A 16,493-nucleotide genomic window follows, 5' to 3' on the forward strand; every position below is an offset into this window, starting at 1 on the left:
ATAAGTATTTACAACTTTACATGAAAGCAAATTAAGAATAACTGGACAAATTCCAAGTAAAATAGAACACTGAATTCAGCAGTAAATTAGTTGAATAATAAAACATGGTAAGGAAGCATGTATTGTAAAACAGAAGAAATATTTTTGCTATCAAGAGATTATTCATAGAATTCATCCCATAAATTGCTCAATAGGAGGGGAAAAATAACTCTAAATCATCTCAATAATGGCCCAAGAAACACTTGATTAAATTTTTAAATCAATTGATTACAATTTAAAATTTCATTTTAAAAATAGAAATGCAGGGCATTAAAATAAGCAGGATATTCCATAGACTGATAGACAGTCTCTACAGCCGTCATCGTCATCACATTTAATGGTAAAACATTGCAACAAACCTATAAAATCAGAAAAAGAACCTAAGGTGCTTGCTTTTCAACCTTTTTTTTTTAGTGCTACAGTTTAAATTTTGACCAACTAAACATTTTAAAGTATTTTTAAATTACCAATATTATAAATAGAGAGATAAAATAATCACATGGACACAGGGAGGGGACAACTCACACTGGGGAGGGACAGCATTAGGAGAAATATCTAATGTAAATGAAGGGTTATGGGTACAGGAAACCAACATAGCATGTGTATACCTATGTAACAAACCTGCACATTCTTCACATGTATCCCAGAACTTAAGGTATGATAAAAAATAGCTATCATAATTTTTACATAGGAATGTAAAAGACTATAAACTGAAAACCTACAAAAACATATCAGGGTTAATCTGGATATGTGTTACAAAATAAAACATAAAATCCAATAGCATTTCTTAACGTCAATAACCAACCTAATAGAAATGATAATAAACATAAGATCAAACTAATATTAGCAAAAAAATTATATAAAATATCTAAGAATAAATTACATCAGGATTTATAGGATATATGTGAAGAAAACATAGAAAGCTTTTTAAAAGATGGTATGCATAGTGTCAGGATAGTCCTTGTGGTATAAAATATAATCAGTGATGTAGAAAGCCAATCTCTAAATTAATCAGCAAAATTTAATATTATCCAGATCACATGGATCATAATGAAATTTGCTTTAGGAACTTAGAACAATAATGTGGAAAGTCTCCTGCCCATATGAGTGTAAGAAAAAAGTCAGGAAATTTTTGAAAAATAAATATACTGTAATCCTAATACTATGCATTCAAACACATTAAAGTAACAATATTTAAGACAAAGAGGTATCATGAGAGAAATAGACATATGATGGGTTTAAATAAGGCAGAAACCCAAAAATATGTCTAAATAGTCACAGGAATTACAAGTTATTTTTCCATTGCTAATGAAAGTAAATTGATATAATTTTTTGAGACAATGTTGGCAATGCAGTTGAATAAATTAAAATGTGGCCAACATTTGACCCAGTGATTGCAAAAGTAATAATCAGGAAAGTGCAAAGACAATCTAAATACCACTTACTAGACTTTATTTAAATGTATTACTCCATATATTTCATAAATTTTCTATTAAAATATTTTGCAGAATAAAATTTAATGGTTTTAAAAATATTCCTTTTCATATATGTGATATTTTCTACACTTTCCAAAATCTCTACATGAATTCACACAAATTTTTAATCAAAATAAGAATATTAAGAGCTGATTTAAGATCACCAATTACTATTCAAAGCATATTTAATTTTCTAATATTGACACAAGATTTATAAAAATTCGTAAAATATTTTAGTGAAATTTTGAGCACGTTAGTCCAACAGTCTGCTGTGTACATATATACAAATGTACCAATTACTTGAAACCTAAAACACACACAAGAGAAAATATTTTATATATTTTTAAAACTTTGGTCTAATCCTAGCTATCAAGAAAAAATACTACTTAACTTAGAAAAGTGAATTTGCTCTAGGTAATGTGTCTTTAAAGCAAAAATCTGTGAAAGGCATTTGTATTGTATTTCTATTGACTGTTACGAAGTAAAACCCCAATTATTGCTGTATGTACTAATAAAACTAATTATTTCCAGGAGTAAGAAAAAAATATTGACTGTGACTAAATCTGATCTATACAGATGTCATGTAGACACATTTTTTTTTTTTTAATGTAAGAGGCACTACTGGGCTGTAGAATGTTTCCTTTCTAAGCATAAGAGATACACAGCTTTTAGAGAGAATTCGCGAATGAAAGAAATTGCTTGTGCAATGACCCCTGACAACAAAGTCTCTAGGCAAATCTTTACAAAATGATATTAGGCACCAATGATGGTAGTGAATGAACACTACGCAGCAAAGCCTTTCTGAGATTAACCTCAGAAAATGATGCCAAACCACACACTTCAACTTGGAAACAGATCTGGTGTTCTTAGCCTTTACTTATGAGTTATTAATTCCCTCTTAATACAACAAATATGCAAAATGGCATTCCTCAAAAGACTCAGACACAGTTTTGCTGCATCTATAATAACTATCATTTGAGACGTGATTTGAAAAATTAATTCACAGTAATTTTCAAACATTTTTATAGCTTGTAGCAGCTGCCTTTCTCAAGTATTTGGTTCACATTTATAATGAGAGTTCACATATATAAAAAGTGCTCTATCATCTCATTGTTATCTTAAGACAAAAATAATAAATTAAATATTTAATAATTGAATTTCTCTTTTCTCATGACCTATGAAATGTTCATAAGGAGAAATTAAGAGACATCCAAATTAAGAGACACTGATGGAGAAAGTATTTGCAAAGCACAAAGGACTTTTATCCACAATATACAAACAATTTTCATAATTCAACAATAAGAAAAACAAACAACCCTTGGCCCCAAAATGTGCAAAGATGTAAAGATACTTCACCAGAGAAGATACACAGTGCCAAATATGCAAATCAAAAGACACTCAAAGGGTTAGAATTTGAAATTAAAACCACAGTGAGACAACGCTATATACCTATTTGAATGGCTGAAATGTAAAAGACTAACCACATCAAATGTTGGTGAGGATATGAAAGAGTTCGAAGTCCTACACAATACTGGCAGGAATGTAAGATGATACTACCACTTTGGAAAACAGTTTTGCAGTTTCCTATTCTACCACATAATCTAGCCATTCCATTCCTAGGTATTTACCGAAGAGAAAAGGACATATATGTCCATACAAAGATTCGTATGTGAATGTTCATCGACGCTTTTATTTGTAGTAGCTCCAAATGTTCATCAACAGATGAATAGATAAACACATTGTGATACAGGTAGAATATCCCTTGATCAACATGTGTGGAACCAGAAATTTTGGATTTGGGATATTTTTTCAGATTTTGGAATATTTGCATTATACTTTCCAATTGAGCATCACTGATCTGGAAATACAAAATGCTCCAATGAGCATTTCCTTTGAGCATCATGTTGGTTCTCAAACTGTTTCAGATTTTAGAGCATTCCAGATTTTTTGAATTCAGAATACTACTCAGCAATAAAAGGGAGTGAATTGATGTACATAACATGGATATATTTCAAAATAGTTGTGCTGAGTAAAAACAGCCAGACAAAAGAGTATAGATGTTGTCGATTATATAAAATTCTATAAAATGCAAATAATCTATAGTGCCAGAAAGCCTGCAATGTGGTGGGGGGAGTGGAGGGAGAGACGAAAAAGAGATTACAAAGGGGCACAAAACTTGTGAGGGTGATGGACATATATTCACCACGAACTGTACTGATGGTTTCATGGGTAGATGGATGCATATGCCAAGACCTATCAAATTGTGCACTTTAAATATGTGAAATCTATGTATTAATTATACCTCAATAAAGCTGTTAATAAAGATACATTAAACAATAATAAAAAAAAGTAATAGTGAATAGAAAATGTAGCTATAAAGAGACAAAAAGGGCATGGAAAATTTACAGAATAATCAATCCTGAAATATTAAGAGTATGTAAGTATAGCTAGAGCTGGCATTGGTGCCAAGGTAGATGCTTATACTGCCTGTTAGACAGCGCAGGCTGCTGCTTGTAACTTTTCCATGGGAACATATTTTATATTTCATCTATTTGTTTGCCCAATGGGAGATCTGAGTCTTATGATTCTTCAGATTTCTTGTAGCATTTAGAAGTATCCTTCAACATAGGGTATTTTTAAAAGAAATAATTGTGATAGATTAATATGTATTGCCTGTATATTTTTTAAAAGTCTATCTAAATGTTTAAAATGATTATTACTAATTTTATTTATAGTAAAGATTGAGGTAAAGAATAATGCATATAAAGACACCATGCAGTGCTCCTGTAGACTGTAAAACCTATTTTTCTGTATTCCTGGATGATAATTCTACCTCTTCAACTTTAAAGTTTAAATTTAATACCAATTTTAGTATTTATACATATATTCAAATTTAATGTCACTTTAAAATTTAATATTATTTTAATATTTTAAATATTAATTTTGTTACATATATAATCTCATGGTCATTAAGGTAAAATTATGGTATAATAAAGTTAAAAGGCATTCAAGAACATCATCAGTCATTATAAGATTAAGGGATTTGATTCATATAAATAACTATATCTAACAAGAGCCATTTTTTTTCATGTCAATAATATAAATGGGAAAATGCCATAGGGAGAAAAAAGGTGTACAGATATTAAAATAATATCAAAATAGTATCTTAGTCAATTTTGTGCTGCTTTAAAGAATATGTCAGACTGAATAATTTATAATAAAAAGAAATTTAATATCTCACAGTTCTGGAGGCTAGGAAGTCCGGAATCAAGGCACTGGCAGGTTGGGGTGTGTCTCTCCGTTTCCAAAATGGTGCCTTGAACACTGAGAGGAGGAACTCTGTGTCCTCACATGGCAGAAGGGCAGAAGAGAGAGAAAGCCCACTCACATAAACTCCACTTCCTTTGGCATTAATCCACTCACTAGGGCAGAACTCTCATAACCTAAAGAGCTCCCATAAGGGTCCCAATACTGTTGCATTAGTTATCAAGTTTCAACATGAAACCTAGGAGGGAAAAAATATTTCAACTAGAGAAAGTATTAAATCATCATATATGATGACAAAAGTTAGTATTCTCCAAAGGTTCCTATTTGTTTTCTTTATGTCAGCTTCAACATTTTTACATCATTTATATAGAGAGTGACTCAGCTCTGGGGAAGACTTGATGTTGCAGCAGTTAAGATCCAATGAATTTGATGTTTGTGGATTTTTCAGAACACAGAAAAGCAGTTCTATCACCATTTTGTATTTAAAAAATTAGTATTTAAAATTTTGCTTCCAAGACAATCAGCATATCTGCCATATTTTGAGGTATTTTGTTCTAAAAAATGTTCATTGTGAAAAAATTACACTATGAAAGGACTGAGATCACAAATATTGTACATTTATGATAACTAGCAATTTAACATCTCGTTAAATAGTAAATAAATTTTTAATTATATTATATAATAAAAAGTGTATCCACAACCATTTCTAAGCATCCTAGACTGATTTCAGTTTACCATGTCGATGGTTGCTAAGCTACATATTTATTATTCATTTCTTAGTTTAAACCAGAGATATCATTGAACAAGCAAGCATGGCAGCTTTGGGAGTGCTGTGTGTTAAACTCAGTAAGCTAGGTACTGTAATGCCATGATTATTATCACGAAAACAAAATTGATTTATTATTTTCTGACTATGTGATTTATGCATTTCCCTGATTCATATTTGATCCTTCTAGAATTTTTTAAAATGTAGACTTACACATGGTCTCAATAAATGACAAGTTTGTTTTCAATTGCCATTTTATAAAAAACACTAGAAGAGCTCTCTCCATCAAACAAGGAACTAAGCAAAATACAATATTTAAATTACCAAGATATTCTATTATGTATTCAGTCAGACTATTTAAGGATTAAGGACCCCTATGCATACTGTAGCAATATGCAAATTGATAAACAGACTCAATGATTTGAGTGTATTACCATTAGACTATCTGCAATTCAAATCTCACCAAAAGAACATTAAAAATCTGCTGCCTAGATATGTGGTTCTTTCTAAATGAAAGCATTCCATGATTAATTTCATGAATATCCATCATCAAATTGCAAGTATATGTTCCTTTTCTTTTACTATTGCAGATATTTAGAAGTTATCTGTAACCTTTAAAAAAAGAGAAAACATTTTGACCACGGTCCTAAAACAATTAGATGAAGGAGAAAGACAGTGCTTTAAAAATGAAGAGCAAAATTCACGTGGACATTACTTTTTAATTAAATTTGAATAGAATTGTTAAAAAAGAATCTCTAAAATTTTAACCACGTTCAGTTAAATTTATAGTAATACACGTTACATTATTTATACCTAATGTCTCTCTATGCAGATCCCTGAAAGTAAAGCAATTTACTGAAATCTATTGAAAATATTTATTGAGAACCAGATAAGTCAACTCTCTGATAGGACTTTATGAGGCATAATAGATAACAAACCTTTTCTTCATAGTTTTGAACCAGATGAGACAGATGAATCTGAACAGATAGAAATCAAAATATTGCCTAGAATGCTGTTAGGCAATTCAGTTTAGTGGCAGGGCAGTAATGAAATCCCTAATATTTCTGGAAACCCGGGAAGACACAGGTTTCCCTTGCAGTCAGACAGGAGTGCAGGCACACCGCTTTCAGACCACCTGAGAGCACTGAGTCATGCAGGCCAACCAGAAAAGAGTAGAAGGGCAAGGTCTCCACATGCCTGATTCCTGCTGCTAAAAGCACCCACCACCTGCTGCTAAAAACACCCCTCTTCTTTCACGGTGGAAGAAACCTACATGGGAACAGGAAGCAAGGATTAAGGGTGGTGCAGATCTCAAATTCTCATGTTGTCTCTGAGGGAAAGAATTTAGGATGCACTTCCCAAATCTAGTGCTTTGGATTTTGTAAATGTCTATGTTCCAAACTACTATTCTAGTATTTCTAGTGGCTTTCCTTTTGTGATTAAAGATATCCTTTCCAAGCATGTGGTCTTGCCTTGGTTCAGATCCTGGCCATTAATTTACCAGGTGTATTTGCAGGAGTCAAAGTATAGACATTGAAGGGGATAAAGAGAAGAAGAGAAATGAAAGGAAGAGAGGAAAGCACACACAAATGTTTCTACCCTTTTCATTCTGATAGGTTCAATTGATATAATTAATATGTATTTTAATAGATAAGTGTATAATCCAGTAGATTGAAGCACACAAATAACTGTAACACACTATTATGTGTATTATTAATAAGCACTGGGTTTTCTGTGGGGGCACAAAAGAAAAACCTCACTCCAAATAGGGAAGGATTTTAAAAGGTAGAAGCAGCACATTGTTCTTTTAGTGGCCTGCACAATTTTCTCTCTGCGTTTACAAGACATCCTATAGTTTGTAAAACCAATAACTTATCTTGTGATTTCCCTTTCCCCTTACTTAAATGGGTAGATAAGTTACTGGTGCACACTTCATTCACGAAAAATCAGAGTGATTTCCGGAGAAAAGAGATCTATGAATACAGCAGCAGTAAAATGGAGAGATGTGACTGGTTATATATCATTTGAAAATATTTTTCCAAGCACACTTACATCTACTTACAAAAGACAGAGGAAAATATGAAAAAAAAGGAGCTAATCAAAATGAATTTGATTAAAAGTTAATCAAGAATACATTTTAATAAAAGTTTTTAAATATGATTCATTACTATTCTTAAAGATACTGTTCTCTCCGTAAGTAATGTTTCTGTATTGCAAATATTTATTTCATAATGTTTACACTTCTTGAACATTGCTATTTTGACTATAACCAAATATTCATTTGTATACATGTATATGCATATACATATACATTTGCTGTACAATAAAATCACATTTAATTTACTTATCCATTGAGACAAATTATAAAACCATGTTTATTGTAAAACATCTCTTAATATAGGACCTAAAATCTAGGATGTAAGCATTACCCTCCTTACCTACTCCCCAATATTACAGATTCCACATGTACTACATTTAACTTGTTGGAGTATTTCAGGTTAGATGACAATGATATTTGAAAAGGATTGATTAAAGCATATTGCATTCAGAAAACATTGTCAGTATATTTATAATTTATGTGCTAGAGGCCATTCCAAATTAGAAACAAATATAAAATTATCCAATTCTCCAAACAATCCTGAGGAAACTGACGTAAAAATAAGTTAAATCTCCCCAAAAGTATGTTGCAACTAGGTGGAAAAGATGAAATTAGAGACCAGGCAGAAAAAATAAAAGTAATTAATACAATCAAGAGATGAAGACTTTACATAGATATTTATAAAGAATAAGAAAAAATAGATAACTCTCTAAGTATATTACATCTCCAAGTTAGAAGTGAAACAGAAAAATCAGTTGTTTTTATAACAGGATATGGACAAAAATTTTAAATGAATTATTATGTAAGATAAAACATGAATATGTGACTTCTAATTCAATGTAGTTCTTGTACTTTATATTTTTATTTATCTAAAATAAAAGTCTCAACTATATTCTTCCTATAGGAAATATGTAATATCTAAAAAATTTGAAAGATAAAGAAATAAATGTGCTTTAAAGATTTACTACTAATATTTTATCTCTGTTTACTATTTGAAATACGGGAAGTCTATGATTTTGACAGCAGTAACTATGTTAAATATTTATCACTTGCTAATATATTTTATGAAACTCTCTTATTCTGACAGCTTAAAAAGAACCTAAATTTCTTATTGTCAAATTCAATAAAGAAAACAGCCATGGCTGATGGATTTACATGATGTAAGATTTGCTGAAAAGTAATAAAATTGTTATTTCAAGGCTACATAATTTGTTCTTACCAGAATAAATCCATATATGTAAATACAAAATAATTTTTACTTTTGTGCAACTAAATAATTTTAAAACCACTGACAATTTGCTCTGTCATATTTTATTACATATTTCTGAAATTACTGATTAAAAACAAGGATAAAGCCATTCACCAAAAAAGTCTTGAAATACAAATTAATAACGTAGCAACATGATCATAGTTAAAAAAAACTAAGAGTATTTTATGTAATTGGAGAAAAAAAAAGACCCTGAAAAATAACAAGAAAGTGAATTTTGTGACATATATTTTATTACTGTGTATCTTATGATAATTATAATACATTGTCTACCACATCAACAAGTATTATCTGGACAACTACGGTGTACCCTGCCTGACATAGTTATGAGCAAATTGCAGGGATTGACCTCACAGAGCTAATGGTTGCTTGGAAGAAACCAGAAAAAAATAATAATAAATGAAAGTAGAAAAAAAAAGTAAAAAAAAAAAATTAGTATATTAAACCAGGTAGTCCAGACTAAATTTCAACTGCAAAACCTCCAGAAAACTGCATGAGTACCCTCTCATTGCAGAGCTCACAGGAATTAGGAAGAACCTCTAGACACAGGCAGGTAGGGGAGACATGAAAGCTTAGCAGGAGTCCTGGCCAGAAAGTGAACTGTGAGGGCCCCTCGGATGCCTGGGCTCTCAGTCTGTTCTAAGAAATGGGGATGGGGTGCCTGGATTCAGTCGGGAACCTGGATGGGGCTGGATTGTGCCAGTTCATTACATTAGCATGTCCTGGCTTTTGTTAGGGAAAATAAGCATTCTCTCTGTAGGGTTAGCCATTCAAATTTTAAGATAATATATATTCTACAGATCACAGTGAATTACAGTGAGCTCACAATCTGAGCTCTTCAAATATGCAGGAATAAACAGTAACAAAATATTAATTATGTTTCCCAGTTATATTAAGGTAAAATTGGTATATAAAACAAAACAAAACAAAAAAAACCTTCCCATAATTAGTATATACAATTTGGTGATTTTGAACATATATACACACTCAGGAATGGAGTATCATTCAGCTTTAATAAAAAAGAAATCCTAGTATTTAGAACAACATGTATGGATCTTTTTTTTTTTTTTTTTTTTTTTTTTTTTGAGACGGAGTTTTGCTCTTGTTACCCAGGCTGGAGTGCAATGGCTCGATCTCGGCTCACCGCAACCTCCGCCTCCTGGGTTCAGGCAATTCTCCTGCCTCAGCCTCCTGAGTAGCTGGGATTACAGGCACGCGCCACCATGCCCAGCTAATTTTTTGGATTTTTAGTAGAGGCGGGGTTTCACCATGTTGACCATGATGGTTTCGATCTCTTGACCTCATGATCCACCCGCCTCGGCCTCCCAAAGTGCTGGGATTACAGGCTTCAGCCACTGCGCCCGGCCATATGGATCTTGGAGACATTACGGTTAGTAAAATCTGTCAGTCATGGAAGAATAAATACTGCATGAGTGCTCTTATGTGAGGCATATTAGTCAAAGGTACAGAACTAAACAACAGAATTGTAGTTACCAGGAGCTGGAAGGAGGGATTACGGGAAGTTGTTTTTCTGTGGGTATAAAGCTACAATTATTCAAGAGGAATCAGTTCCAGAGATGTGCTGTACAAGATAATACCTAATGTTAATAACTATAAACTTGTTAAAAGGGAAAATCTCATGTTAAGTGATTTTACTACAAAGAAAAAGCGGAGAGAAGCACATGACGCCCTTTGAAGGTGATGAATATCTTTATTATCTGGATTATGGAGAAACTATAAATTTAGTCTTAAAACTGATTTTGATTTTGGAAATACCAAAGAGTGTGGGGTGTCTGGGATTTCTTTGTAACATTCCTTACACTTGCAATTATCTCAAAATAAGAAGTTTAAAGCAATGTTAGTGTTGAATTATAAAGGGATTTCAGAGCTGCATCAGAGAAGCAAATTGTTGTCTACAACTGAATGGGAAAACCACTGCTTTAAGGGCAGCCCACAAAGTTTTATTTAGAAATAAAACTTTACCCAGGAGCAGCAGGGTATGCTATATGGCCAAGATGAGCAGTAAGCAATATCATCCAGGTTTGTGTAAGTGCAGTCTGATGTTTGCAAGACAGAATTGTCTAATAACACAATTCTAAGAATGTTCTTCCTGATTAGGTAACACATAACTGTATTATTATTGGAACTAGTTCTTAGCATAATCAATATCACTATGATCATCATTACTCGTTAACTTAGATTTCCATTTGCCTTATGAATTTTGACATTTTTGTAGAAAATGAATTTTGCAGAAATACTGGTGTATTAGTAACTGATTTTTTTCTGATAAGATTTTTATATGCTAGTATCTCATTTTCATATATAATTGTACAAAAAATGACTCTATTTTTATGGCTAATTTGAGATTACTTAAAAGAAAAAATGTCGTATTTGGAACTAGAGATGTTTTCAACTCAGTGCTACGGTTTCCATGAGGATGGGTTTTTATCTTGAGATAAAGGTATTCGTGGGTATTATTATTAATCATATTAATAAAATTTTATTATTAATCACATTAATAAAATGTAGCATTTGGTCATCATATTTATAAATAAAATTTTCATAACCAGAAATCATACATCTTTTCAACATATGATATGCTTCTTGAGGTCATGGAATATATCTTTGTTTTTAATTTCCATAGCACCCAAGGTCGTATGAAATACGCAGTCAGTGGCTAACATGTATTGTAATCAAACTTAATTTATGTAAAACTTTTCATGAAATTGTCCCTCAACTCCTTTCTTCATTCAAATCTAATCTTAAACATTTATAATAATGATTAACAATTTATTATATTTTACTGTATGCTACAGACTTTGTGTCTTGAAATATATTATTTAAAAATACCTTCCAAAAATGTCCTTTGTATCAGAATTTGAGCACCAAGTTTAGTTATTTTGTGAGGTTAATTAACTAAGCAACTTATTTTAAAGGGTTTACTAAAATATACTTTATAAGATGGCAGTGTTTGATTTGTGAACATTGAGAAACACTGGTAGAGTTTTTTTTTTTTATGGAGCACCATGACTTTTCTTTCTTTTTTTTTTATTGCATTTTAGGTTTTGGGGTACATGTGAAGAACATGCAAGATTGTTGCATAGGTACACACATGGCAGTGTGGTTTTCTGCCTTCCATCCCCTTGCCTGTATCTGTCCTTTCTCCCCATGCTATCTCTTCCCACCTCCCCAACCCCCCGTCCCTCCCCCATTTTCCCCCAACGGACCCCAGTGTGTAGTGCTCCCCTCCCTGTGTCCATGTGTTCTCATTGTTCAACACCCACCTATGAGTGAGAACATGAGGTGTTTGATTTTCTGCTCTTGTGTCAGTTTGCTGAGAATGATGGTTTCCAGGTTCATCCATGTCCCTACAAAGGATGTGAACTCATCGTTTTTGATGGCTGCGTAATATTCCATGGTGTATATGTACCACATTTTCCCTATCCAGTCTATCATCATTGGGCATTTGAGTTGGTTCCAGGTCTTTGCTATTGTAAACAGTGCTGCAATGAACATTCATGTGCATGTGGAGTTTTTATGCTGTGATGGTTGATAGGAGAGGGCATTCAGGAGGGAAGAGGGGTGCTCTACACAACTGAAACAGGCACGACTAGCTGTCTCTGCTGGTCAGAAGTACACCTGGTTCTGGTTTCAGCTCTTGCAGGTGTTTCTTCCATGAACTCTAGGAGGTATTAACAGGGAAGACCGGGATGTATGTTGCAAATTGTTTCTCTTGTGCTTCTGTGTAAGGAAAGAGAACAGCTATTGAACAATCACCTTCTCTCCTATCTCCCCTACAGAACAAAATTCTTATTCTGCAGTGTGAAGGCAACCAAAGCAGTAGCCTATGGGCATTGGTGGATTTTACCACAGCTGGGGAAGAGTTCCATAAAACAGAAAAGAACTCTCTGGAGGAGGGAGGTGCAGGATTCATGCTAGGTCCATCAGTATATCATCAGAAAGGGCCAAACTTCTGAGAAGGCTACTTCTCTAATAACTCAGTTTCATGGAACCTGCCTATGAAACAGGCTTAATCAGAATATTGGGGACTATTCTACTCCCTGTCCCTCAACACTGCAGTACCAAAATAACAATGAGATACAGCAGGGAATGCTGCAACACACAGATTCTCTCCAGGGAACTGTGCAAAGGGTTCACCCAAAGTCATGAGATGAGCAGATATTGAGATAAACTCTCTGATATATTAACTAGCACCTAGAACACAAAATCTCACACACAGAGGGTAACCACAGCAATAACAAAGTAAAACCCCAGCCTAACTCCCGATTTGATCAGCACTAACTCACATGCTGATCTCTAGCTGTCTATGTATTTACTTCTATATCTACTGTGCCATAAAACTTGCCCCAGCTCTTAACAAAGGACTGTAAATTAATTGAAATGGCAAGGAGACACAGGAGACATGGTCTGGAAAGATAAGGTAATCATCAGTACAAGACTCAGATATGACTCAGTTCCTGGAACTCCGAGACAGCTATCACCAGCAGATCCAGCAGTCTAAAAATAATCAGAAACTTGAAGATAGGTCAATAGAAATTACTCAAACTAATAAGAGAAGGGAATATTTTAAAAAATGAGAACAGAGTATTTTAGAGCTATAGGCAAATATCAAATAGTATATAACCACACCACAGTGTTCATGGAGACCACATGGGGATAATGACAATGATCCCCTGGACCTCTCTGCAGGATTGTATTACAAGAAGCCTAGTGGGGAGCCTAAAATTCCATCCCTGCCCAGCAGTAAGGGAAGTCTCTCAATTATGGGTGATAGCATAAGCTGAGTGGAGAATTTGGACTTTTACTAAAACCTGGAATTAGGAAGTATATCCCTTCACTCACTGAAGTAGTGTCAGAGAAAGCCAGCTTTTAAAAAAGTTCTAAATATGATCCAAATTTCATCACATAGTACCCCAAATGTTTAGATTTAGTTGAAAATTACCAAACCTACCAAGAACTCAGAATATTTCAACTCAAATGGGAAAAGATAATCAGAGACACTGATACTAAAATGACACAGGTATTGGCAAAAAAGAAAAAAAGAAAAACCCAAGGATTTTAAAGAAGCCATCACAAAAAACACTTCAACAAGTAATTATAAACACACTTAAATAAAAACACAAATTCTCAGGAAAAAAAAGAAAGTCTCAATATAAAGTACAAGTTTTAAAGAAGAATCAAATAGAAATATTAGAAGTAAAAGTACGATAATCAAAAATATTTTAAAAATCAATAGCTTGGTAACAAAATAGTGGTGACAAATGGGAAAAAAATATTGCACCTGAAGATAAAACAGTAGAAATAACCCAATGAACAATCCAAGAAAAAGAAGACTGAAAAGAAAGGAACAGAGTTTCTGAGATCTGTGGGACTAGTCTAAAAGGTCTAACATTCATTTCACTGGAGTCCTAAAAGGATAGGAAAAGAAGGCATAGCTGAAAATGTAGTAGAAGAAATTAACGTAAGTTTATAGAATTAAAAAGGTGAGCAAACAGCAAACAAAATGAACTCAAAGCAATTCATGCCGAGACACATCATAGTGAAACTTCTGAAAAATAAGGACAAAGACCAAAATCCTTTAAGCAGTCAGAGAAAATAACCCTTTACCTATAGGGAAATAGTAATTCGAATGATGGCAGTTTTCTTATAAGAAACCAAAAAACTAAGGGATGTGGCTCAATGTTTATGAACTTAGGGGGAAAAATGTCAGTTCAGAATTCTATATCAAGTAAAATTTCTCTTCAGAAATGAGGAGAAAAGGAAAACCACCTCAGATGTACCAAAAGTAAGAAAATTTGTCACCCGGCCTAAGGTAAAAGGATAGCTAAAGCAAGTTCCCCAAATGAAACAATGAATCCTAGAACATCAAGATGAAAGAAAAGGAAGAAAGGGTAAAAAACGTGAATAAATATCTTGGACTTACTTCACTTTAAATATAAAGACATAAGTTAAAAGAGAAAGGATGGAAAAAGAATGTCAAGCAAACAATAAGCAAAAGAAAACTTGATTTAGCTATAACTTCACCAATAGATAATATAGCTGGGAATCTTAAAGAAAAAATATTACTAAAGTCACAGCTAAGATTCAACACTTGAGAAAAGCTAACCATGTAAATAAAGCACCAATTCAGCACAAAGCTTTTCACCCAAAGAAACAGAGCTAAAACAAACAAACAAAAAAAACACAACAACCCTGAACTTTAGATATTATTATTTACCTCAGAAAGATGAAGATAATCTTGTATTCATAAAATATTAAACTGAGGGTTTGGAAATTAGAATTTGGTCATTGGGATTAAAATGATGCAATAGGAAGGCCGAATAACAAAATCGCCACAGATGCAAAGAAAATCTGTTCAATCAAAATTGACCCAAGGAACTATCCCAGAATGTACTGAAAATTATAATTTAATAGAAAGCATGAAATAAAATAAAGTTGTAAAGAAACAGAGAGCATTTCAAATGCTTTAGATATCCAACTCATTGTATTTCCAGAAGATACATTTGTGGCTATATAATAAGTAGAGCAACAGAGATGAAACTTTTCCAGACCTGAAGACAGACACCATAATACACTGGAAGAAAGTAGTGATCCAGCAATACATGAAAGTTTTTGGCTTGAGGGAGAAATAAGAAGACATTTATATGCAAACATTTTATCCCTCATGATGATACCACCCACAAATTTTATCTAGGAGAATTATTAGAAGATTTTCCATAATAAGCATATGCATACATATATACATAAATAATATAAAGAATTCAGGAATAAACCACTGGATACAAAATTTCAGTCACCAGGAGGGAAAAAAAAAACACCACCCATGATAATCTGCAGTATCATGTGAAGTTGTTAGATATTACTGCAACATCTGCTAGTTGTTGATTATAAGGAAAATACTAATAATATTCTCTAAGTAGGAGGCCAGATGATCCCAATATAGGAAACAGAGAAGAACAGATGGGAGCCAGGGAGGTGACACATGTAAAAGCCTTTGTCTTGATGGATGGGAATATATGGTTAAATTAACACGTGAGAATAAAAGTACACCTGTAAATATATGTTAAATTTAAAGGTAATCATTTACAGACTAGACATAGATATATTTGCCTATTTTTTCTATCGTGTATCTGACTAGTTTACAGGAATTCCCTGTGATCCTTGTTATACTCCCTAGAAACTTTTTCTTACTAACTTTAAATTTACAAATACCTTCTCCCAAACCATCTATTGCCTTTTAACTTTTACTGAAGTGTCCTTCATCCACCAGAAATCCTTAACTTTTATTCAGACATAAAACCATTTTTGTTTGATTTTTGCTCTGAATTTTATGAAGTTCTTCCCCACTGTACAGTAAACATATTCTCCTCCTAGTTTTTTAAAGTACTATGGTCTTGCTATTCATATATAGCAAATTCCATAATAAATCTCAATTTTATCTTTATAGTGAGACATATTTTTCTCCACATCATCTACTAAGGAATGTTTTGTTTCTCTGCCTAAACTGAATTGCAGTGTAAAAAGATTCCATGTAATAAATAAACATATGGACATATGAAT

At 32.9% G+C, this 16,493-nt stretch overlaps 1 protein-coding gene across 11 annotated transcripts in view; it reads right to left on the reverse strand.

The window, feature by feature from the left end:
* CCDC102B (coiled-coil domain containing 102B) overlaps window positions 1-16,493 on the reverse strand; it is a 336,572-nt gene that overhangs the window by 101,021 nt on the left and 219,058 nt on the right. The window lies entirely within an intron of this gene.

The sequence above is a fragment of the Saimiri boliviensis genome, chromosome 13 (assembly GCF_048565385.1).
Source record: "Saimiri boliviensis isolate mSaiBol1 chromosome 13, mSaiBol1.pri, whole genome shotgun sequence".
In the NCBI taxonomy this organism is placed as follows: domain Eukaryota; kingdom Metazoa; phylum Chordata; class Mammalia; order Primates; family Cebidae; genus Saimiri; species Saimiri boliviensis.